Below are 23734 nucleotides of genomic sequence, written 5' to 3'. Positions count from 1 at the left end.
TCGCCTGCTGCACCAGTAAATTTTGAAGATACTCTCCGATGTTTCCCCGAGACCCTTGTGCCCTTCGCCGTTGCAATTCCATACCAGTGATAAATCCCTATGGAAAACTACATACAGTTGTCGTCCATAACTTCACTTCCAATTGTTGTTGTTATTACAAGATACCCTGAAATATTTGGATATTCCGAGAATCCTTTATGTCTACTGCCTTGCAGTTCTTTTCCACATGAATACCCCTACGGATAATTCCTCGCACTTATCGAGTATCCGCTCATCCCCAGTTGTTCAGGTGTTTCACAGAATTCGAAATACTATTCGATCCTTTGAAAATCCTTAGCAGCTTTATTGCTCTACAAATACTTGTCTGCTTGCATTATGGATGCTTCCCATATGTCTGGCAATATTCATTAGTCTCCTTTGACACCGTCATTTTGATCCTATTGATTCAACATGAGTGCGAATGCACGCAATCAGCGGTTGATCCTTTTAAATTATCTTTCCAGCTCAGATATCATTTTGAACATGAGCTGGTTATCGACCAATCAAATTGTCGTCGATTGTACCCCTAAGTCTATTCAACTTATACATTCTTAATCAGACCATTGGCTTCTGATCCCTTGATTTGGAAATGATAATTCCTTTGCATTTGAGCTTTGAATTACTCAGTTGTTTTTATAGTCCGATGCCCTTTCGTTCCTTCTTCCTCTGATAGAGTACCAATACTCGCATCAGCTCCGTTGTAGACCACAAGACCCCTTGTTGGGTTATTATCCGACAGTGTCCTTCATATTCAATAACCTTGTGATCATTTCCATGGATATATAATGCCTTTGGTAATTTGTATCCTCTGCTTGATAACCATACTCTACTTTTGAGCTTGTATTAATTACTCTGAAGTTTGTGGTAATGTTCCTATGATGCCCCGATGGGTTGAACAAACGCCTTCCCTAATCTGTGTGAACCCGAAAGATTTCACGGGTCATACTTATCTGGTATTGCACCAGGTAAAACTTTCAACAACTAATGTCATTTTCGAAATACGAGAGGTGAATGGAAGGTTATGCATTGAGGAAGTGGGAGTCGACCTTGAACTTTGTGTTCATGCCCATGGACACGATGTGGAACTTATCATGAAAGCTTCTTGCAAGAATATTTAATCATTCGGGTAATTCTTCGGTGTTATTAAATTGGATCCCTTGCAGCTGTGGTTCTGACCATATTGTTCTACTTTGATCCCATTTCTCAGGCAAGTTTAAGTATTTGTCTTCTGCGGATCAATACCCCACTCCAACCTTTACTTTGATCTATCGTCGAGTATTATACTTTGTTATCTCGAGAATATCATGGAACTGCATAACTTCTTATGGGTTCTTCATCAACTGTTATTTCTCACCGGTTCCAATTTTCTTGGGTTCTGGGTTGTCGTCAACTGAGAACACCGAATAGTGAATCGAGTCCGCACCCCGATTCAATAACTCTAAGTGATTTTCGTTGCTTACGAGTTTATTAACCCTCCAAGTCATCCCAAGCCTGATCGGCTATATCATTATCGTACTAAATTTTAACTGTGCTACCTGGCCCTTCTCCTCGTAGCAAAATTTTCGACGATGAGCTAAGCTTACGTCCATCTTCCTCGTCATATCATTTCCCCTTGAACAACAAACTTGATTTCGAGTTTGTGTCGTACCCTTGGTTCCAATAACCTTTCGCTTCATCATTCCTGTGACTTGATGTCATCACCGGTTGATTACATCTTCATGAAATCTCTCGACAATTGTTTCATGATCATCATCAACATTTTGAGCTCTTCCAGGATATCAATTGAATTCATGAAGAGAAATACCATCCTTGCCCTCGATGATTTGTGTTATCATCGACCACTTTATTGCCTTCCGTTCAACACAAACTTGTTCGTGTTTCGTGTTATACCTTGAGATCCTTGCTATCCAGCATTTGTTCTCTACCTTGGAGTATTACCATCTTTTATGTCGAGGATGTTGTGAGAATCTCACCACCTCTTAAGAATTCTTGATACAGTGATGCTTCTCGCCATCACCATTCTTATTGGTCCCCGTGTTGCTTCCAACCGGAATACCAATAGGTGAACGGTTTGGATTCTGCCCTTCTAGCAACCCTATTGCTTTGAAGTTAATGGTCGACCGTTCATTCTCAGACTATTGATTATTGAATCACCATTCTAACATTAATCATGCTACATAATGCCATATTTCGGGCACACCTTTCAACCAATGTTTAATTGTGTATGTTTTTCCTCGAGCATACATCATTATATCATTTTATATGACAAATGTTATCTCCTTGCTCACATAATTGTGGAAATCCATCTTTTTGGGAATCTCGGTGATATGTCGCTGAGTCCATCAGCCACCTCCTCATCCTCTCCTGGTTTAATGACGAACTCTGGTTTCAGAACTCGCTCCCATAGTTCATTTCCCGGGAATCTTACATTGTCATCTCGTCAATTTGTGTCGCACCTTTTCTTCTCAGGTATCCTAAGCCTGAGGTATACTGACACCAATCAGATCTGAATCTCGGTCAGATATGATGGTTGGGACATATTTCCAAGAGTTATAACTTTGGTATTTGTAAGACCCGGTAAGGTGATGTCATGCCTAGCATACCAGGGCGGAGGACCTGTTGTTATGTTATCCTTTTTAGGAAGTTTAGCCATTCTTCCATGAGGAAATTTTAAGACTTATTCTATAAGTTGTTCCTGATGGATCCTTTGTGTATCTAAAGTGTGATATTTGCTTGAAGACCATGTCAATGCTATCTCTAAGCATGTCTGTGGTACTCCATTTTTCAACAAGAACATTTGAAGCCCAAAGCTAAATGTTTCCTGCTCAATTATCCAAACACCGGTGTATGGGTAATGTCATGAAATTTCTCTCCCCTTACCTAAAGAGTTTTCTACATTATATCCTGTCATGGATATCATGCTCTGTTTATCCTTGGGAAGGATATACCCTTGAAATATGTGTTTAAACTCACATTGTTCTGTTTGATCTGATAATCACATTTTCCTTTCCGTTGTCTTGTTTAACCTTTCTTGTGATCTATATGATCTAAGCAGTAATATTCTTTTGCTTATGTAAACACCTCGGTGTACCATCCTGTCTAGTGTAACCCTGTTACTATTGTTGATGACATTCCGGTAACCGCCGATGGACGAGAACTTTGCCTATTGGTCCGCCTCGTTCAACGAGCAGGAAAATGGTTCTCTTTGTCCCTCGCCCTTGGTACCGGCATTGATGCCAACATAACTGGCAGGCTATCCTCTGACATGCCTTGTTATCATGACTGTGCAAAATATCACCGCCCTTTCTACTTTTAACCCACATGGTGGGCCCATAACCCACAGTTCCATAGGATCGAAACGTGACTCTCCTGTACACTCTGTTTTCAAAGTTATTCCTCGCGCTTGACTTCGTATGTAATTCACGGGCCGCCTGCCTAGTGATCTATTCTGGTATCAGACGCAATACTTATTCTCGTTGCTCCGAACCCCTTTCACCTTCTGATTAGGCCATCGAACGATTGCCTGCCCTTTGGAAACTTCTAATGGTACCTTCTTAATTTACTCACGATATTTTCTTAAGTATCTATTTGAGAATTACTTTCTGCCACATTCCCTGAGTTATCTGCCAGATAGTCAACCTTGTAAGGTCCATTCTTCCGAAGTTACCCCTTGTCCTTTCGTAAGTACGATGAAATTTCTGAAGAAAGGATGATGACATCATCATGATGACCTGAAGTAGAGCAATGAAGACATCAATGTAATGGATCGACCTGTTTGAGAAGAGCAACCAAGACCGAGAAGACTCGATAGAATTTCGTAACCACATCTTTCCCCTTACTCTACCTCTTAAATCTCGGGACGAGATTTCTTGTAGTGGAGGAGAATTGTGACGCCCGGATATTTAAGCTACAGTAACCCTGTACTAATGTTGCCACATCACCACGATTACTGTTGTCAATCTCGCGATGATTTAAAATCCCGTTCGAATTCAAATTTAATTTAAAGTCAAATAAATAAAATTTTCAAATGGCAAAATAAAAATGTGGGTTACGTCGAAAATATTCCCTAACTATTTTTCATGAATTATCCAACATATTTTGAATTAAGAAAATGTCCCTAACCTATTTAATCACAGTTAGCAACAATTAAATTTACCATTTCAATTTAAATAAATATCCAACCTTTTCAAAATAAATTGTAACTTTGCGTGCTGCTTTAAAATATTTTCCAGTAATTATGTGCAAAGTGGCACATTTGATAGCTAAAATAAATAGAAAACCGTAGAGAAAATAGAAAACAGAAATAGTAAATGGAGAAGGAACCTAACTACTGTGCACTTGGCCCAGTTGTTCCTACGGTATGGCCTGGCCCGCCCAAGCCGGCCTTTCATCCCTCTCCGGCACCTCTGGACGCGCGAGACGCCATGGCCGTCCAGAGCCAATGGACCGCACGATGCGCTCCACCGCGACGATCCCTGTAGCCCTAGCGCAGACAAGATCAATGCCACACACGCGCTGGACGATCCCCAGGATCTTTTCCCCTATCTCCCTCGCGCTGCTCCATCCTCGTCTGCCATGGCCGCCATTGTCATCGTCGACCTACGCGTCCCCGACCATCCCCGAGCCTCCTGAGCATGCCCTGGAGCTTCAGCGGCTCCGACTCCACCGACTACGTGCATCGGTTCGAGCTCGGACGCCCTGCTGCCTTGCCATCGCGTCGTCTTCTCCGCCACCGCCGCCGCATCTCGTCGTCGAGCTCGTCGCGTCCAGCCACCCCCGCGCTCCCCGACCTCGCCATCGGACTTGTGTGAGCATCCCTTCCATTTCCCCCTTGTTCCTCGTCTTGATTCGTCGCCGTAGATGCCCCAGCGCGTCGCTGTCCACCATGGTCGGAGCCCCACTTCCGCGCATGCTCGCCCGCTCCTGTCGCGTGTCCGCCGCAAGCCAGCCCTGTCCCGGCACGCCCACGCCTCACCGACTGCGTGCTGGCTCGCCTGACCGCGCGCCCACGCGTGCCGTGCCGCAGCCGCCCACGGCCCTGCCGCTGCTCTGCTGCTCTCCTTTGCTGCTGCTAATCGCTGCTGCTTGCCCACTGATGCTGCTCGCTTGCTGCTGCGCTGCTCTTCCTGCTGCTCTTGTGCTGCTGCCGCCCGCCGCCTGATGCCTCTGCTTGCTGCGCTGTTGCTGCTCTTGCGCCGTTGCTCTATTGCTGCTTACTCCTGCTACTACGCTGTTGCTTGTTACTACTGCTAATGGTCATGACCGCCATGACTTTGCGCCCATGCATGTTGGCCATGGCAACACACCCGTGGCTGGATGTGTGGCCGGCCCTCTGTAGATTAGTTTAGGAACTAATTAGTGCTAGTTAATTTAGTTGCTACCCTATGACACGTGGGTCCCATTTAATTAGGTTAGTTTTATTTATTTGTTTAGGTGCAGGCTATGCCATGTGGGCCATACCCTCCCCCTTTTGACTAGTCAAATTGACTTAGTCAACTCGAATTATTATTTAATCTGGAAATTCCAAAAATATAATTAAAACTTTGAAAATTAATATAAAATAAACAATATCTCAGATGGAAAAACTTTGTACGTGAAAGTTGCTCAGAACGACGAGACGAATCTGAATGCGCAGCCCGTTCGTCCGCCACGTGCCCCTAGCATAGCAAACATGTCACTTTTTCACTCCGGTTCATCTGTCCGAAAACGCAAAACACCGGGGATACTTTCCCGGATGTTTCCCCCCCTCCGCCGGTATCACCTCCTACTGTGTTAGGTCACCTCTAGGAATGCGTATTGCCATGTTACGCTTTGTGATGCTTTGATTGCTCTGTTATTTATTGTGTTCCCCCTCCATTACTTCTTTCCGGTAGACCCTGAGGCTGCCGGCGACCCCCAGTTCGACTACGGTGTTGACGACCCCTCCTTGCCAGAGCAACCAGGCAAGCCCCCCCTTGATCACCAGATATCGCCTATTCTTCTCTATACTCTTGCATTAGAGTAGTGTAGCATGTTACTGCTTTCCGTTAATCCTATTCTGCTGCATAGCCTGTCTTTGCCACTACTGTTGTTACCTTTACCTGCAAACCTACATGCTTAGTATAGGATGCTAGTTTTCCATCAATGGCCCTACATTCTTGTCCGTCTGCTGTGCCATACTATCGAGCTGTGATCACTCGGGAGGTGATCACGGGTTTATACTATATACTTTATACATTATACATGTGGTGACTAAAGTCGGGTCGGCTCGTGGAGCACCTGCGAGTGATTCACGGATTGGGGGCTGAAAGGACCTTTGTCCCGACGGCCCTCTGGGTAGATCTTTGTGGCGGAGCGACAGGGTAGGTTGAGACCGCCTAGGTGAGAGGTGGGCCTGGCCCTGGTCAGTGTCCGTGGTTACATCAATTAACACGCTTAACGAGATCTTGGTATTTGATCTGAGTCTGGCCATTTGGTCTATACACACTAACCAACTACGCGGGAATAGTTATGGGCACTCGACGTCGTGGTATCAGCCGAAGCCTTCGTGACGTCCGCGACTGAGCGGCGCGCGCCGGGTTGGACCGCGTAACGCAACTTCCTTTGAAAGGGAGGTTGCTAGGTCTGCTCTCCGGCCGCGTACGCAACGTGCAGGTGTGCAATGGGCGATGGGCCCAGACCCCTGCGCGCATAGGATTTATACTGGCGTGCTAACCTCTCTGTTGTGCCTAGGTGGGGCTGCGACGTGTTGATCTTCCACGGCCGGGCATGACCCAGAAAAGTGTGTCCGGCCAAATGGGATCGAGCGTGTTGGGTTATGTGGTGCACCCCTGCAGGGAAGTTTATCTATTCAAATAGCCGTGTCCCTCGGTAAAAGGACGACCCAGAGTTGTACCTTGACCTTATGACAACTAGAACCGGATACTTAATAAAACACACCCTTCCAAGTGCCAGATACAACCCGGTGATCACTCTCTCACAGGTCGACGAGGAGAGGATCGCCGGGTAGGATTATGCTATGCGATGCTACTTGGTGAACTTACCATCTACTCTCTTCTACATGCTGCAAGATGGAGGTGGCCAGAAGCGTAGTCTTCGACAGGATTAGCTATCCCCCTCTTATTCTGGCATTCTGCTGTTCAGTCCACCGATATGGCCCTTTACACATATACCCATGCATATGTAGTGTAGCTCCTTGCTTGCGAGTACTTTGGATGAGTACTCACGGTTGCTTTTCTCCCTCTTTTCCCCCTTTCCTTTCTTCCTGGTTGTCGCAACCAGATGCTGGAGCCCAGGAGCCAGACGCCACCGTCGACGACGACTCCTACTACACCGGAGGTGCCTACTACTATGTGCAGCCGCTGACGACGACCAGGAGTAGTTAGGAGGATCCCAGGCAGGAGGCCTGCGCCTCTTTCGATATGTATCCTAGTTTGTGCTAGTCTTCTTAAGGCAAACTTGTTTAACTTATGTCTGTACTCAGATATTGTTGCTTCCGATGACTCGTCTATGATCAAGCACTTGTATTCGAGCCCTCGAGGCCCCTGGCTTGTATTATGATGCTTGTATGACTTATTTATGTTTTAGAGTTGTGTTGTGATATCTTCCTGTGAGTCCCTCCTGATCTTGATCGTACACGTTTGCGTGCATGATTAGTGTACGATTGAATCGGGGGCGTCACAAGTTGGTATAAGAGCCGACTGCCTGTAGGAATCCCCCTTTCCAAATTCTTGGCCGAAGTTGAGTCTAGTCTTGCAAAACTTTTACTAACATGGTTGTGTGCCTTACGGGCCCACGTCGCCATTGGGTGGTATTAGGATCTTTTACTCCTCATCCATACTCTGGGACTCTGATCTCTTTTCTATTCGGGTTAAATGATTTTACTAAATCTGACTCTAGGTTCTCGTAACTACCTTCCTTCCGGAGAGCCCCTTCAGTCCAGATGATCGCCTGCTGCACCAGTAAATTTTGAAGATACTCTCCGATGTTTCCCCGAGACCCTTGTGCCCTTCGCCGTTGCAATTCCATACCAGTGATAAATCCCTATGGAAAACTACATACAGTTGTCGTCCATAACTTCACTTCCAATTGTTGTCGTTATTACAAGATACCCTGAAATATTTGGATATTTCGAGAATCCTTTATGTCTACTGCCTTGCAGTTCTTTTCCACATGAATACCCCTACAGATAATTCCTCGCACTTATCGAGTATCCGCTCATCCCCAGTTGTTTAGGTGTTTCACAAAAGTCTTCGAAATACTATTCGATCCTTTGAAAATCCTTAGCAACTTTATTGCTCTACAAATACTTGTCTGCTTGCATTATGGATGCTTCCCATATGTCTGGCAATGTTCATTAGTCTCCTTTGACACCGTCATTTTGATCCTATTGATTCAACATGAGTGCGAATGCACACAATCATCGGTTGATCCTTTTAAATTATCTTTCCGGCTCAGATGTCATTTTGAACATGAGCTGGTTATCGACCAATCAAATTGCCGTCGATTGTACCCCTAAGTCTATTCCACTTATCCATTCTTAATCAGACCATTGGCATATGATCCCTTGATTTGGAAATGATAATTCCTTTTCATTTGAGCTTTGAATTACTCAGTTGTTCTTATAGTCCGATGCCCTTTCGTTCCTTCTTCCTCTGATAGAGTACCACGAATTTCGTGCGCCCTCACAAGCCCGCCCGCGACCGCCTCATGATTAAGGACTGGCATGGCATCTGTGCTCGGGTTCGTCCCTGCAGCGACGCTAAACCCAAGTGGCCAAACTCTGTCTCGCGGGCCAGCTCCCGTGTACGTCACCTCCCTTGGTCCTTGGTGCCTTGTTTTCGCATGAGCTAATCGAGAGTGGATGAGTCAGGGTGCGTGACCCGGTGCCTCGCCGTCGTGGGAGCCGCGCGCTGGTTGTCTTTCTTTAGGATGTTGCATGAGAAGACTGGGCACGGCGCCTGTGCTCGGGTCCGTCCCTGCAGCATCGACAAACCCAACGGCTGAACTCTGTCTGGCGGGCCGGCCCCGTTCACGTCACCTCCTAGGATCGTTGGTGTTTGGCCTTCTCGTGCGATGTCCTCCAGAGATTCACTCGGCGCAGGCCACCTAAACTTCTCGCAGGGCCCTTACAAATGTTCAGAACCAAAAATACAGACACAAACCACCTTGAGGTAGGGCCTCGTGAGTCCCGCGCTGGCTCACGGGTGCCCATATACACCTCCTCAAGTCCTCCCGTGCTAGCCACGTGTCAGGACGGGGCTGTACACGCCCTGGAGTTTCCCCCAGAGGAAACTCCCATCAACGCACTAGTGGAAGCCCCATGCTCCGCGCTGGCGGACGACACGGTCGAGGAGCAGCTATGCCAACGCCAAAGTGGAAGCGCCATGCTCCGCGCTGGTAAATAAACAACTGAGGGCGCCCTAGCGGCTGCAATGACCTCGGGAGGGCCACTAGGCCCGATGTCCAGCATTTCCATGCTGCTTTCCCTACGGGAGGGCCGCGCGAGGGGGCTGCGCTCAGGCCTGGCCTGACGCACACCACCTCACCAGGTCCCTTGCACCTGGTCTTCTCATGTCCGTCCCAAGCAAAAGCTGGCGAGGAAAGGTATGGAGGGCTCTGGATTAACTCTGACGCTACTCACGTTTCTTTCATGAGGGTCATTCGTACATCAAGGGGGACCCCTGAGCATCGCGACTCAGGGGCCTCACTGGTCACGTAGCCCCTCACCCCTTGGCCTCGTCCTGGTGATCCGAACGCCCCAACACCGGCTGAGGTATGCGCGGGGCCGGGCCCTGCCGGCGCAGAACACTAAGACAACAAGAAGGAAATCGAGCACGGAAAAGGAAATTGCAGAGTCCCAACGGTTATTACAAAACATATTGGTCCACGGATTTAAGCAGAAATTCTCACGCCCCCGCGAGGCACGATGGATGTTGCAGGGTCGAACTAGGAGGAAGCACCGCCGTCGCCTTGGTTGCCGCTGTCGCCCACATTGGGGAGCCCATCGTTGATGACGCCTCCATCTTCGCCATCGACTCCGGTCACCACAGCCGCGGAGTCGGGGATGCAGAGGAACTTCTCCAGTAGGGCTTCCACCTGCTTCTTCACGGCCTCGGCGGTAGCGTTGCGGGACTCAGAAGCCACCGACTCGATCAGTGCACTAAGGTCGAAGCTTGAGTCCCGGAGGTGGAGGTGGCTAAAGGCACGCGTCGCGGCCGCGGTGAAGAGCGCGCGACACCCCCCCTCCACCATGGAGTCCACCCCTGCGACGATGCCCTCAAGCGCCTCAGCGAGCTTGGGGAGAAGCCCAGCAAGGCCATCCTCCGGAGTCCCCAGCAGCTTCTCGTACCCTCCCCCGTAAAGGGAGTGCAGCACCGTGCGGGACCTCAGCTCGAGGGAGATGAAGGCTTCGCGCCCCGCAGCTGCCGCCTTCTCGACGACAGCGAGGGTCTTCTCCTAGCCTCCAGCCGGGCCGTCTCCTCAGAGACAAGCTAGGCATGGGACGCCTGGGCCCTATCCAACTCCTCCTTCAGCTTGCCTAGGCGGTCCCTCTCCATAGCTTGCCCCTTGGTCGCCTGGGCCAGCTTGACGTCGCGGTCGGCGAGCGCCTCCTCCCGCGCCTTGAGCTCCTCTCGTTCTTGGAGCCGACGAGTGTGGGCAGCCTGCTCCTCGCGGAGGGCCTTCAGCTCGGCTTCCGCCGTGTTGCAACGCTCCTTGGCGGACGCCGCGTCAGCCAACGCCGCGTCACGAGTCGTCATTGCCTCGCCGGCCTCCTTCCTGCTCTCTGTGGCGGCAGCTTCAGCCCAGCCCCAGGCCGTCCTGACAGACGCGTCAGCCAAGAGCCACCCCGAGATCAGGCCCATGCGCCTCGTCGCCATGCACCTGTCGGCGTCCTAGAGATCGGTTTGGAGCTGGTCCAGCATGGTGTAGGCTTCCTCCAGAGCCCTGGGCCTGACGAGGGGGCCGCAATCCACCAACACAAGGGCCTAGGGAGGAGGCGGCACCGGCGCCGCCGCCACAGCAAGGGCAGCTGGGGGCTCTGGAGCCCCTGAACCGCCCACAGGTGCGACGGGGACGGGTGGCTCCAGAGCCTGCTGGCCAATGGAGGCAGCCTTCTCCTAAGGCTCCACCACCGTGCTCTGAGGGGCCCGCTCCTTCATGGGGGAGTACGAGGCGATCTCCTCCGTCTGCGCCAGGGTCACCGCGGCCGTGGCGGCTGGTGTGGCCTCAGGGGTCCCGGATCCCCCTTCCTCTTCTTCACCATGGTCTCCATCCTGGTTGCCAGGAGGGGAGCATTGTGGGCACGACATCAAGGATGGTAAACGAAAACAAGGCAAGATACTTACTCGTCAGCGGCGCTGTGCGCCCTTTTCCTAGCCGGGGCCAGGGCGCCCCCAATCTTCCAGGGCGTGGGCTTTGTCGCGCCCTGAGGATCGGCGGGGCGCACGACAACTGGCCTCGGCGCGGCAGCAACGAAAGGCAAGGCGGAGGTGTCACCTCGAGGAAGGGATACCGCCTCGCCCTTCTTCGGAGCCACTCGGCCTAGCCTCTGTTGGGAAACGTTGCATGGAAAACAAAAAGAATTTCTATGGACACGCAATGATCTATCTATGGAGATGCATAGCAACGAGAGAGAGTGTGTGTCTACATACCCTCGTATACCGTAAGCGGAAGCATTTCACAACACAGATGATGTAGTCGAACTTTCTTCGCGCTCCACCGATCGAGTACCGAATGTACGGCACCTCCGAGTTCTGCACACGTTCAACTTGGTGACGTCCCTCGCCTTCCTGATCCAACAAGGTTTCGAGGTAGTAGATGAGTCCCGTCAGCACGACGTCGTGGTGACGGTGATGGTGATGTGATCCTCGAAGGGCTTCGCCTAAGCACCGCGAGAATATTACCAAGGGTGTAAACTATGGAGGGGGGCGCCGCACACGGCTAACAATTGATGTTGTGTGTTCTGGGCGCCCCCTTCCCCACATATATATAGGTGGGAGGGGAGGAGAGGTGATACGTCTCCAACATATCTATAATTTTTGATTGTTCCATGCTATATTATATTCTGTTTTGGACATTTTTGGACTTTATTATACACTTCTATATTGTTTTTGAGACTAACCTATTAACCGGAGGCCCAGCCCAGAATTGCTATTTTTTGCCTATTTCAGAGTTTCACAGAAAAAGAATATCAAACGGAGTCCAAACGGAATGAAACCTTCGGGAACGTGATTTTCGGAACGAACGTGATCCAGAGGACTTGGACCCTACGTCAAGACATCAACCAGGAGGGCACGAGGTAGGGGGGCGTGCCTACCCCCCCCCAGGGCGCGCCCTCCACCCTCATGGGCCCCCTGTTGCTCCACCGACGTACTCCTTCCTCCTATATATACCTACGTACCCCCAAACTACCAGATACGGAGCCAAAAACCTAATTCCACCGCCGCAACCTTCTGTACCCATGAGATCCCATCTTGGGGCCTGTTCCGGAGCTCCGCCGGAGGGGGCATCGATCACGGAGGGCTTCTACATCAACACCATAGCCTCTCCTATGATGTGTGAGTAGTTTACCTCAGACCTTCGGGTCCATAGTTATTAGCTAGATGGCTTCTTCTCTCTTTTTGGATCTCAATACAATGTTCTCCCCCTCTCTCGCGGAGATCTATTCGATGTAATCTTGTTTTGCGGTGTGTTTGTTGAGACCGATGAATTGTGGGTTTATGTTCAAGTTTATCTATGAACAATATTTGAATCTTCTCTGAATTCTTTTATGTATGATTGGTTATCTTTGCAAGTCTCTTCGAATTATCAGTTTGGTTTGGCCTACTAGATTGATCTTTCTTGCAATTGGAGAAGTGCTTAGCTTTGGGTTCAATCTTGCGGTGTCCTTTCCCAGTGACAGTAGGGGCAGCAAGGCACGTATTGTATTGTTGCCATCGAGGATAACAAGATGGGGTTTATATCATATTGCATGAGTTTATCCCTCTACATCATGTCATCTTGCTTAAAGCGTTACTCTGTTCTTATGAACTTAATACTCTAGATGCATGCTGGATAGCGGTCGATGTGTGGAGTAATAGTAGTAGATGCAGGCAGGAGTCGGTCTACTTGTCTCGGACGTGATGCCTATATACTTGATCATACCTAGATATTTTCATAACTATGCTCAATTCTGTCAATTGCTCAACGGTAATTTGTTCACCCACCGTAATACTTATGCTCTTGAGAGAAGCCACCAGTGAAACCTATGGCCCCCGGGTCTATTTTCCATCATATTAATCTCCCGTCAACAAGTTATTTCCGTTGCCTTTTATTTTGCTTCTATTTTACTTTGCATCTTTATCATAAAAAATACCAAAAATATTATCTTATCATATCTATCAGATCTCACTCTCGTAAGTGACCGTGTAGGGATTGACAACCCATTATCGCGTTGGTTGCGAGGATTTATTTGTTTGTGTAGGTCCGAGGGACTCGTGCGTGGCCTCCTACTGGATTGATACCTTGGTTCTCAAAAACTGAGGGAAATACTTACGCTACTTTGCTGCATCACCCTTTCCTCTTCAAGGGAAAACTAACGCAGTGCTCAAGAGGTAGCAAGAGGCAGCCAGGGGGCGCCCCAAGTAGGATCCGAACCCTACTTGGGGTTTCGAAGAAAGGGAAGAAAGGGAAAAAAGGGAAGGGAGAAGAGAGAAAGGAAGGGGGACCGAACCCCCCTTTCCTTCTCCAATTCGTCCACATGCCATGGGCGGCGGCCACCCCTTGTGGCTTGGTTTGCTCCCCTCTTATGGCCCATATGGCCCATATACCTCTCCCGGGGGTTCCGGTAACCCCTCCGGTACTTTGATAAATACCCGATACACTCCGGAACACTTCCGGTGTCCGAATACTATCGTCCTATATATTAATCTTTACCTATCAACCATTTCGAGACTCCTCGTCATGTCCGGGATCTCATCCGGGACTCTGAACAACATTCGGTCACCAAAACACATAACTCATATAATACAATATCATCATCGAACATTAAGCATGCGGACCCTACGGGTTCGAGAACTATGTAGACATGACTGAGACACCTCTCCGATCAATAACCAATAGTGGAACCTGGATGCTCATATTGGCTCCTGCATATTCTACGAAGATCTTTATCGGTCGAACCGTTATGACAACATACGTTATTCATTTTATCTATCGGTATGTTACTTGCCCGAGATTCGATCGTCGGTATCTACATACCTAGTTCAATCTCGTTACTGGCAAGTCTCTTTACTCGTTCTGTAATACATCATCCTGAAACTAACTCATTAGTCACTTTTCTTGCAAGGCTTCTTATGATGTGCATTACCGAGAGGGCCCAGAGATACCTCTCCGATACTCGGAGTGACAAATCCTAATCTCGTTCTATGCCAACCCAACAGACCCCTTTGGAGATACCTATAGAGCATCTTTATAATCACCCAGTTACGTTGTGACGTTTGATAGCACACAAGGTATTCCTCCGTATCTGGGAGTTGCATAATCTTACAGTCAAAGGAATATGTATTTGACATGAAGAAAGCAATAGCAATAAAACTAAACGATCAATATGCTAAGCTAACGGTTGGGTCTTGTCCATCACATCATTCTCCTAATGATGTGATCCCGTTATCAAATGACAACTCATGTCCATGGTTAGGAAACCTTAACTGTCTTTGATCAACGAGCTAGTCAAATAGAGGCTCACTAGGGACGCAGTGTTTGTCTATGTATTCACACATGTATTAGGTTTCCGATCAATAGAATTCTAGCATGAATAATAAACATTTACCATGAACAAGGAAATATAAAATAACAACTTTATTATGGCCTCTAGGGCATATTTCCTTCAGTCTCCCACTTGCACTAGAGTCAATAATCTAGATTACATTGTAATGATTCTAACACCCATGGAGTCTTGGTGCTGATCATGTTTTTCTTGTGGAAGAGGCTTAGTCAAGGGATCTGCTATATTCAAATCTGTATGTATTTTGCAAATCTCTATGTCTCCCTCCTTGACTTGATCACGGATGGAGTTGAAGCGTCTCTTGATGTGTTTGGTTCTTTTGTGAAATCTGGATTCCTGCGCTAAGGCAATTGCTCCAGTATTGTCACAAAAGATTTTCATTGGACCCGATGCACTAGGTATTACACCTAGATTGGATATGAACTCCTTCATCCAAACTCCTTCATTTGCTGCTTCCGAAGCAGCTATGTACTCTACTTCACACATAGATCCCGCCACGACGCTTTGCTTGGAACTGCACCAACTGACAGCTCCCGCATTCAATATAAATATGTATTCGGTTTGTGACTTAGAGTCTTTCGGATCAGTGTCAAAGCTAGCATCGACGTAACCATTTACGACGAGCTCTTTTTCACCTCCATAAACGAGAAACATATCCTTGGTCTGGTACACAACATAGCATACATGATAGAACCTATGGCTGAGGCATAGGGAATGACTTTCATTTTCTCTCTATCTTCTGCAGTCGTCGGGCATTGAGTCTGGCTCAACTTCACACCTTGTAACACATGCAAGAACCCTTTCTTTGACTGATCCATTTTGAATTTCTTCAAAACTTTATCAAGGTATGTGCTTTGTGAAAGTCCTATTAAGCGTCTTTATCTATCTCTATAGATCTTGATGCCCAATATACAAGCAGCATCACCGAGGTCTTTCATTGGAAAACTTTTATTCAACTATCCTTTTATGCTATCCAGAAATTCTACGTCATTTCCAATCAACAATATGTCATCCACATATAATATTAGAAATGCTAAAGAGCTCCCACTCACTTTCTTGTAAATACAGGCTTCTCCAAAAGTCTATATAAAACCATATGCTTTGATCACCTCATCAAAGCGTATATTCCAACTCTGAGATGCTTGCACCAGTCCATAGATGGATCCCTGGAGCTTGCGCACTTTGTTAGCACCTTTAGGATCGACAAAACCTTCTGGTTGCATCATATACAACTCTTCTTTAAGGAATCCATTAAGGAATGCAGTTTTGACGTCCATTTGCCAGATTTCATAATCATAAAATGCGGCAATTGCTAACATGATTCGGACAGACTTAAGCATCGGTACGGGTGAGAAAGTCTCATCATAGTCAACTCCATGAACTTGTCGAAAACCTATTGCGACAAGTCGAGCTTTGTAGACACCAACTTTACCATCAGCGCCAGTCTTCTTCTTGAAGATCCATTTATTCTCTATGGCTCACCGATCATCGGGCAAGTCCACCAAAGTCCACACTTTGTTCTCATACATGGATCCTATCTCAGATTTCATGGCCTCAAGCCATTTATCAGAATCTGGGCTCATCATAACTTCTTCATAGTTCGTAGGTTCATCATGGTCTAGTAACATGACTTCCAGAACAGGATTACCATACCACTCTCGTGCGGAACGTGCTCTATTCGACCTACGAGGTCCAGCAGTAACTTGATCTGAAGTTTCAATATCATCATCATTACACTACAAAAAAAATACACTTCCGTGATGATACATGTTTGTCACACTAGGTCACGTTTTCTGTCATGCATGTACGTCCATGACGATTTTGTGACATAATCAAGATAGTTATACCTGTGCTGTCGTAAAAGTATTCCATGACATTACCAAAATTATCATCACGGAAGTGTCCACTTCCATGACGTCAAATGCCGCGTCATGGAAGTGCTTTCGTCAAGGGTGACCGACATGTGGCATCCACCGTAACGGGTCGCCGTTAAGCTATCGGGTCCGGTTTTGGATCCGATAACCAGCTAACAGCCCAGACCAATGAGGATTTTCCCCGTGTAAAATTCTCATTGGCCGGAGGAAACACGTGTTGGCTCACCGTTGGGACAGACGTCATCCATTCATTGGACAGGAGGCGCCTACGACACGTGGGACGACCCAACAGAGGCCCATTCCGGTGAAAAGGCCAGCCCGTTTGAATTGGTCAAAAGGTAACGGTTCGGCCCACGGAAAGCCTCTTAACGGCCTGTTCGTATATAGCCCATTTACGACCCGCTAACTCACGGCCCGTTACGGCCTACCGGAATTAAGCCAGTAGCTTCATCTGGGCCGTCCAATCTGATTCCAGCCCGTTGTAACTTCCGACCCATGTTTGGCCCATGATGTCTTTCGGCCCATACGAGGCCATTTGTAACTCTTGGCCCATTAACGGCCCGTGGTGAATCTGGCCCGCAATGAACAGTGTACCGCTTTATACCCATTAACGGCCCATTATTCCATTGGGCCGTTTCCAACCCGTGTTATCTTTCGGCCTTCTCAAGGCCCATTTATTCTTGGGCTCATTTCCATCATTTGGTTACTTACGGCCGTTTAATGACCTTTTCTGCTTGTGGGCCAAATTCATCACGTGGTTACAATCGGCCCGTTAATCCGTTGGGCCGTTTTCATAGCGTCATCAAATACGGCCGATTAACGACGACCCGTTATTGTCGGCCCATGAACGGACGATTCCAAATCTAGCCCGTTTACGACCCATAATGCGGTTTGTTATTGGCCCATGTTTGGCAGATCGATCATACGACCCGTAGTAGGCCCATTGATGCTACGGCCCGTAGAAGGCCCATTGTTTCTAGGGCCCTTAGATGGCCCATTGTTTCTACGGCTCGTAGGAGGCCCATTGTTTCTACGGCCCGTAGGAGGCCCATTGTTTCTACGGCCCGTAGGAGGCCCATGGTAACTAAAGTAAATATGTAGCCCATGGTTATTGTGGCCTAGTTTAAAAAAATAGGTTATTACGGCCACTAGCAAACCGCGGAAAAAGAACTGCACTGACTACAAGCAAACAAATAAACAAGACAACAAGGAAATAAATAAGAAAGCAACTTACGCTAGGCTATCACGGCTAATACACATATTACATCCACTGGGCATCAAAGTTCACCACCAGTGCAAATATAGGGAACAAAGCAGCATATCATATACACTGGTTGTCAAAGTTGGTGACCAGTGCAAATAAACGCCGCAGCAAAACAAGTCCAGAACTGAAACCACTTCAGAAGAGCTCAAGAAACAATATCCCTGGGTACCCATAATGCTAAGATGCTTAGCAAGCTTATTAACTTTCTCTTGTTTGGCGCTTAAATCCTCCAGCACTTGCTGTTGCACAAGAAAGTATGCATCTGAATTCTGCAGGGACTTCCTCAGTCCTACGGCTTCTTGCCGTAGCACAGCTAACTGATGCCTTTCAGCTTGTAGCTGAGACTGAAGAAGCCGAACTAATTCAGGCAGCGAGTTCGAAGAGCTTGTGCTAGCGGTACTGGCCAGTAACTCGAACACTACATCAACGCAGGACTGTGGGGTTTTCTCACTGTCTACAAGATCGTTTTTATCACCTTTCTTGGAGACCAACAGGGTTGTCTCACTATCTTGAACCTTATCTGCATTACTTTCTCTACCATTGCATAGTGGGGTGCTCTTCTCCAATATTTTGTTCGCATACTACAAGAGAAACAAGCAGACACATCACAGGTTTAGCATGTAATATTGTCGTGGTATTCTCACGGGGGGCTTGCGAGTCGACAGATGCCACAAGGGCTTAGTGTGAGGGCAAGACTGCTGCTGATAGGCCCAGGAGCGGGTATGCGAGTAGCACGCGCTAGTTTACCCAGGTTCGGGGCTCTCCGGAGAGATAATACCCCTACTCCTGCATGTCTGCGTATATGTAGTATATCTGGTACAGAGTTGCTCCTGGAGCTGTATCTGAGATCAGTGCCAAGTGCATCTGATCTGGTATATGCATGCGTATGGGGCATGTTAGTGGCCGGCCATGCTCATGGTCGTGAGCATGTGGGTGCTCATGCGTGAGTGTGTGTGAGAGTGAGTCCATCCCCCTTGGATGGATGGATGTGTGCCCATATATATAGGCATGACTAGCTTAGGAAGTAAGCTAAGTGGTGGCATGGGCAAGGCATGGTGGGGTGTCATGCTTATCCCCTGGGTCACTTCATAAATAGTGCCAGGGGACAAGTGACACTATACATGATGGCTGGGGTGACACGTGAATAGTGCTCGGGTACAACCGTCTCGTCGGTGTCGAGTCGGGCTGAAGCCGGCAGCCGGCTAGTTGGTGCAGTGGACAGCCGGCAGCCGGCCAGGCAGAGCAGTCGGACGGGGAGCCGGCAGGAGCAGCCGGGCAGTCGGACTGAGGGGCTTTGCTAGCCCTGATGTCTTGAAATATTGTCTTGCCGTCTTCGGGATACCCGTGGCCAATTACTCCGACAAATATACAAAAGTCATTTTGGTAACCGGTTCAGTAGTAAGGTATACAGGATAACAACATGAAAAAACATACATCTGTGTACTATGGTCACTGTATTGTCCATATCATTCTAGTTTATGTTGCCAAATCAAGATAGAGACACAGTTCAACTCATATATTTTTAAGACACAGCAGGCATAGACAGAATATAAATGTGAGAAACTACACAACATTGGCAACACTTGTAATGTGCATCACATGAGAACATAACTGTTTATACAACTGAAACTGAAATCAACATAGAGCAAGAAGTTAGAACAACAATCCAGTTAAAGAAATAGGTTTAAAACATACCTGTTGCGCAATTGGAGTTTCAATTGGATCCTTCAAATTCGGAAGTAGTTGGTATGAGTAAATACAGTGATGCAACAGCAAAGGAGTATGGACCATAGCTACGGAATCTGACCTGAGAACAATTGCTCTTCTGCTTTAAACATGGAGTTTGGGTTCGCTGTGGTGGTCTTCGTGCTTTGGGCACTGCAGTTGCTTTACAAACTGCTCGTGTGGGGGTACTCTGTGGTGGAGATGGTGCTTTGTCAACTAGAAGTGGGTTACTATCCGCTGGGGTTGCGGTTGGATGGGTTGTAGCTGGTTCTCTGCCCAACGGTGTAAGTGTGCAATCTGGAAGAGTCTCGATTATGTGTGGTGGGGCTAGTTTGTGGGCCACTACAACCATGGTTCTATCTGCATCGACGGGTAGCACTGTCTTTTGTGAAGAACAAGTTTTTGCTCCCTTAGATACTGCCATCGCCCCCTCCAATTCAAATGGCTGATAAACAAGAAAAGAAATTGAATGTACAGACATTGTATGATAGACAGATGTGGTAATTCACAGATATGTTGTCTAACCAAACAGGGCAGCATGGCACAATTCCACATATATGATGCCTAACTTAACATGATATAATGGCATAATTCAACATATGATGAGTATCTAAACAGGATGACATGACAAAACTATATGATGTCTTTCTAAAATAGGTTGGGATGAAATAATTCACATACATGTTGTCTAAGTATATAGAATGGCATGATATAATTGACATAATTGATTCATATACTAAGCAGCTAGCACTCGCATGTATGATCTCTAAACTAAGCAGATGGAATTCAATATTGTGCATATGATGTCTAAACTAAGCAATGCAAAACACCGTATGCATGATATGAGAAATATAAACATTGCAACTTAGAGCATATACCTCAGGTGGGATATAGGACTGGTCATCTGTCTCTGACTCCTCCTCTGAGGAGCTCCCTGTAACCATCGAGATATATGCTTCAACATGTACCATTGCCTGCTCTGAAGACCTTCTTTTCACTCCTGATTTTTCCATAATTGGCTCAAATGGCTGATACACAAGAAGAGTAGTTCAAGACACACATATTGTCAACAAATGGAATACGTAATGAAAAAAAAGATGGCATGAGATAATTCACATATATGATGCCTGGCTATATGGCGGTGCATAATTCACATATATGATAACTGGCTGAAAAACATGGCATTGCATAATTCACATATCTGATATAGAAAGAACATGAGGCATTCACACAAAGCATGTCTAATCTAAGTACATGGCATGGCAATGCAAGACACCATATGCATGATATAAGCAATATAACCCTGCCAAGTTAGAGCATGCACCTCGGGGAGGGGGTGCTACCTCTTGAGCACTGTGTTGGTTTTCCCTTGAAGAGGAAAGGGTGATGCAGTAAAGTAGCGTAAGTATTTCCCTCAGTTTTTGAGAACCAAGGTATCAATCCAGTAGGAGACCACGCGCAAGTCCCCCGCACCTACACAAACAAATAAGAACCTCGCAACCAACGCGATAAAAAGGGTTGTCAATCCCTTCACGGTCACTTACGAGAGTGATATCTGATAGATATGATAAGATAATACTTTTGGTATTTTTATGATAAAGAGTAAATAAAGATGCAAAGTAAAATAAACGGCGCTAGAAATAGCTTGTTGTCGGGAGATTAATATGATAGAAAATAGACCCGGGGGCCATAGGTTTCACTAGTGGCTTCTCCCAAGATAGCATAAGTATTACGGTGGGTAAACGAATTACTGTTGAGCAATTGATAGAATTGAGCATAGTTATGAGAATATCTAGGTATGATCATGTATATAGGCATCACGTCCGTGACAAGTAGACCGAAACGATTCTGCATCTACTACTATTACTCCACACATCGACCGCTATCCAGCATGCATCTAGAGTATTAAGTTCATAAGAACAGAGTAATGCTTTAAGTAAGATGACATGATGTAGAGGGATAAACTCATGCAATATGATATAAACCCCATCTTTTTATCCTCGATGGCAACAATACAATACGTGTCGTTTCCCTTTCTGTCACTGGGATCGAGCACCGCAAGATTGAACCCAAAGCTAAGCACTTCTCCCATTGCAAGAAAGATCAATCTAGCAGGCCAAACCAAACTGATAATTCGAAGAGACTTGCAAAGATAACCAATCATACATAAAAGAATTCAGAGGAGATTCAAATGTTGTTCATAGATAATCTTGATCATAAACCCACAATTCATCGGATCTCGACAAACACACCGCAAAAGAAGATTACATCGAATAGATCTCCAAGAAGATTGAGGAGAACTTTGTATTGAGATCCAAAGAGAGAGAATAATCCATCTAGCTAATAACTATGGACCCGAAGGTCTGAGGTAAACTACTCACACATCATCGGAGAGGCTATGGTGTTGATGTAGAAGCCCTCCGTGATCAATGCCCCCTCCGACGGAGCGCCGGAAAAGGCCCCAAGATGGGATCTCACGGGTACAGAAGGTTGCGGCAGTGGAAATTGGGGTTTGGCTCCGTATATGATGTTTCCAGGGTATATGAGTATATATAGGAGGAAGAGGTACGTCGGTGGAGCAACGAGGGGCCCACGAGGGTGGAGGGCGCGCCCGGGGGGGGGGGGGGGTAGGTGCGCCCCCCTGCCTCGTGCCTTCCTCGTTGATTGCTTTACGCAGACTCCAAGTCCTCTGGATCACGTTTGTTCCGAAAATCACGTTCCCGAAGGTTTCATTCCGTTTGGACTCCGTTTGATATTCTTTTCCTTCGAAACACTGAAATAGGAAAAAAAACAGCAATTTGGGCTGGGCCTCCGATTAATAGGTTAGTCCCAAAAATAATATAAAAGTGTATAATAAAGCCCATTAAACATCCAAAACAGAATATAATATAGCATGGAACAATAAAATATTATAGATACGTTGGAGACGTATCAAGCATCCCCAAGCTTAATTCCTGCTCGTCCTCGAGTAGGTAAATGATAAAAACAGAATTTTTGATGTGGAATGCTACTTAGTATAATTTTCAATGTAATTCTCTTATTTGTGGTATGAATATTCAGATCCGAAAGATTCATGATAAAATTTTAATATTGACATAAAAATAATAATACTTCAAGCATACTAACTAAGCAATTATGTCTTCTCAAAATAACATGGCCAAAGAAAGTTATCCCTACAAAATCATATAGTCTGGCTATGCTCTATCTTCACCACACAAAATATTTAAATCATGCACAACCCCGATGACAAGCCAAGCAGTTGTTTCATACTTTTGGTGTTCTCAAACTTTTTCAATCTTCACGCAATACATGAGCGTGAGCCATGGACATAGCACTATATGTGGAATAGAATGGTGGTTGTGGAGAAGACAAAAAAGGAGAAGATAGTCTCACATCAACTAGGCGTATCAACGGGCTATGGAGATGCCCATTAATAGATATCAATGCGAGTGAGTAGGGATTGCCATGCAACGGATGCACTAGAGCTATAAGTATATGAAAGCTCAACAAAAGAAACTAAGTGGGTGTGCATCCAACTCGCTTGCTCATGAAGACCTAGGGCATTTTGAGGAAGCCCATCATCGAAATATACAAGCCAAGTTCTATAATGAAAAATTCCCACTAGTATATGAAAGTGATATCATAGGAGACTCTCTATCATGAAGATCATGGTGCTACTTTGAAGCACAAGTGTGGAAAAAGGATAGTAGCATTGTCCCTTCTCTCTTTTTCTATCATTTTTTTGGGCCTTCTCCTTTTTTTTCTTTTTCGTCCGGAGTCTCATCCCGACTTGTGGGGGAATCATAATCTCCATCATCCTTTCCTCACTTGGGACAATCCTCTAATAATGATGATCATCACACTTTTATTGACTTACAACTCAAGAATTACAACTCAATACTTAGAACAAAATATGACTCTATGTGAATGCCTCCAGCGGTGTACCGGGATATGCAATGAATCAAGAGTGACATGTATGAAAGAATCATGAACGGTGGCTTTGCGACAAATACGATGTCAACTACATGATCACGCAAAGCAATTATGACAATGATGAAGCGTGTCATAGTAAACAAAACGGTGGTA

Source organism: Triticum aestivum, chromosome 2D (assembly GCF_018294505.1).
Source record: "Triticum aestivum cultivar Chinese Spring chromosome 2D, IWGSC CS RefSeq v2.1, whole genome shotgun sequence".
Taxonomy (NCBI): Eukaryota; Viridiplantae; Streptophyta; class Magnoliopsida; order Poales; family Poaceae; genus Triticum; species Triticum aestivum.
This window is presented reverse-complemented; position numbering follows the sequence as displayed.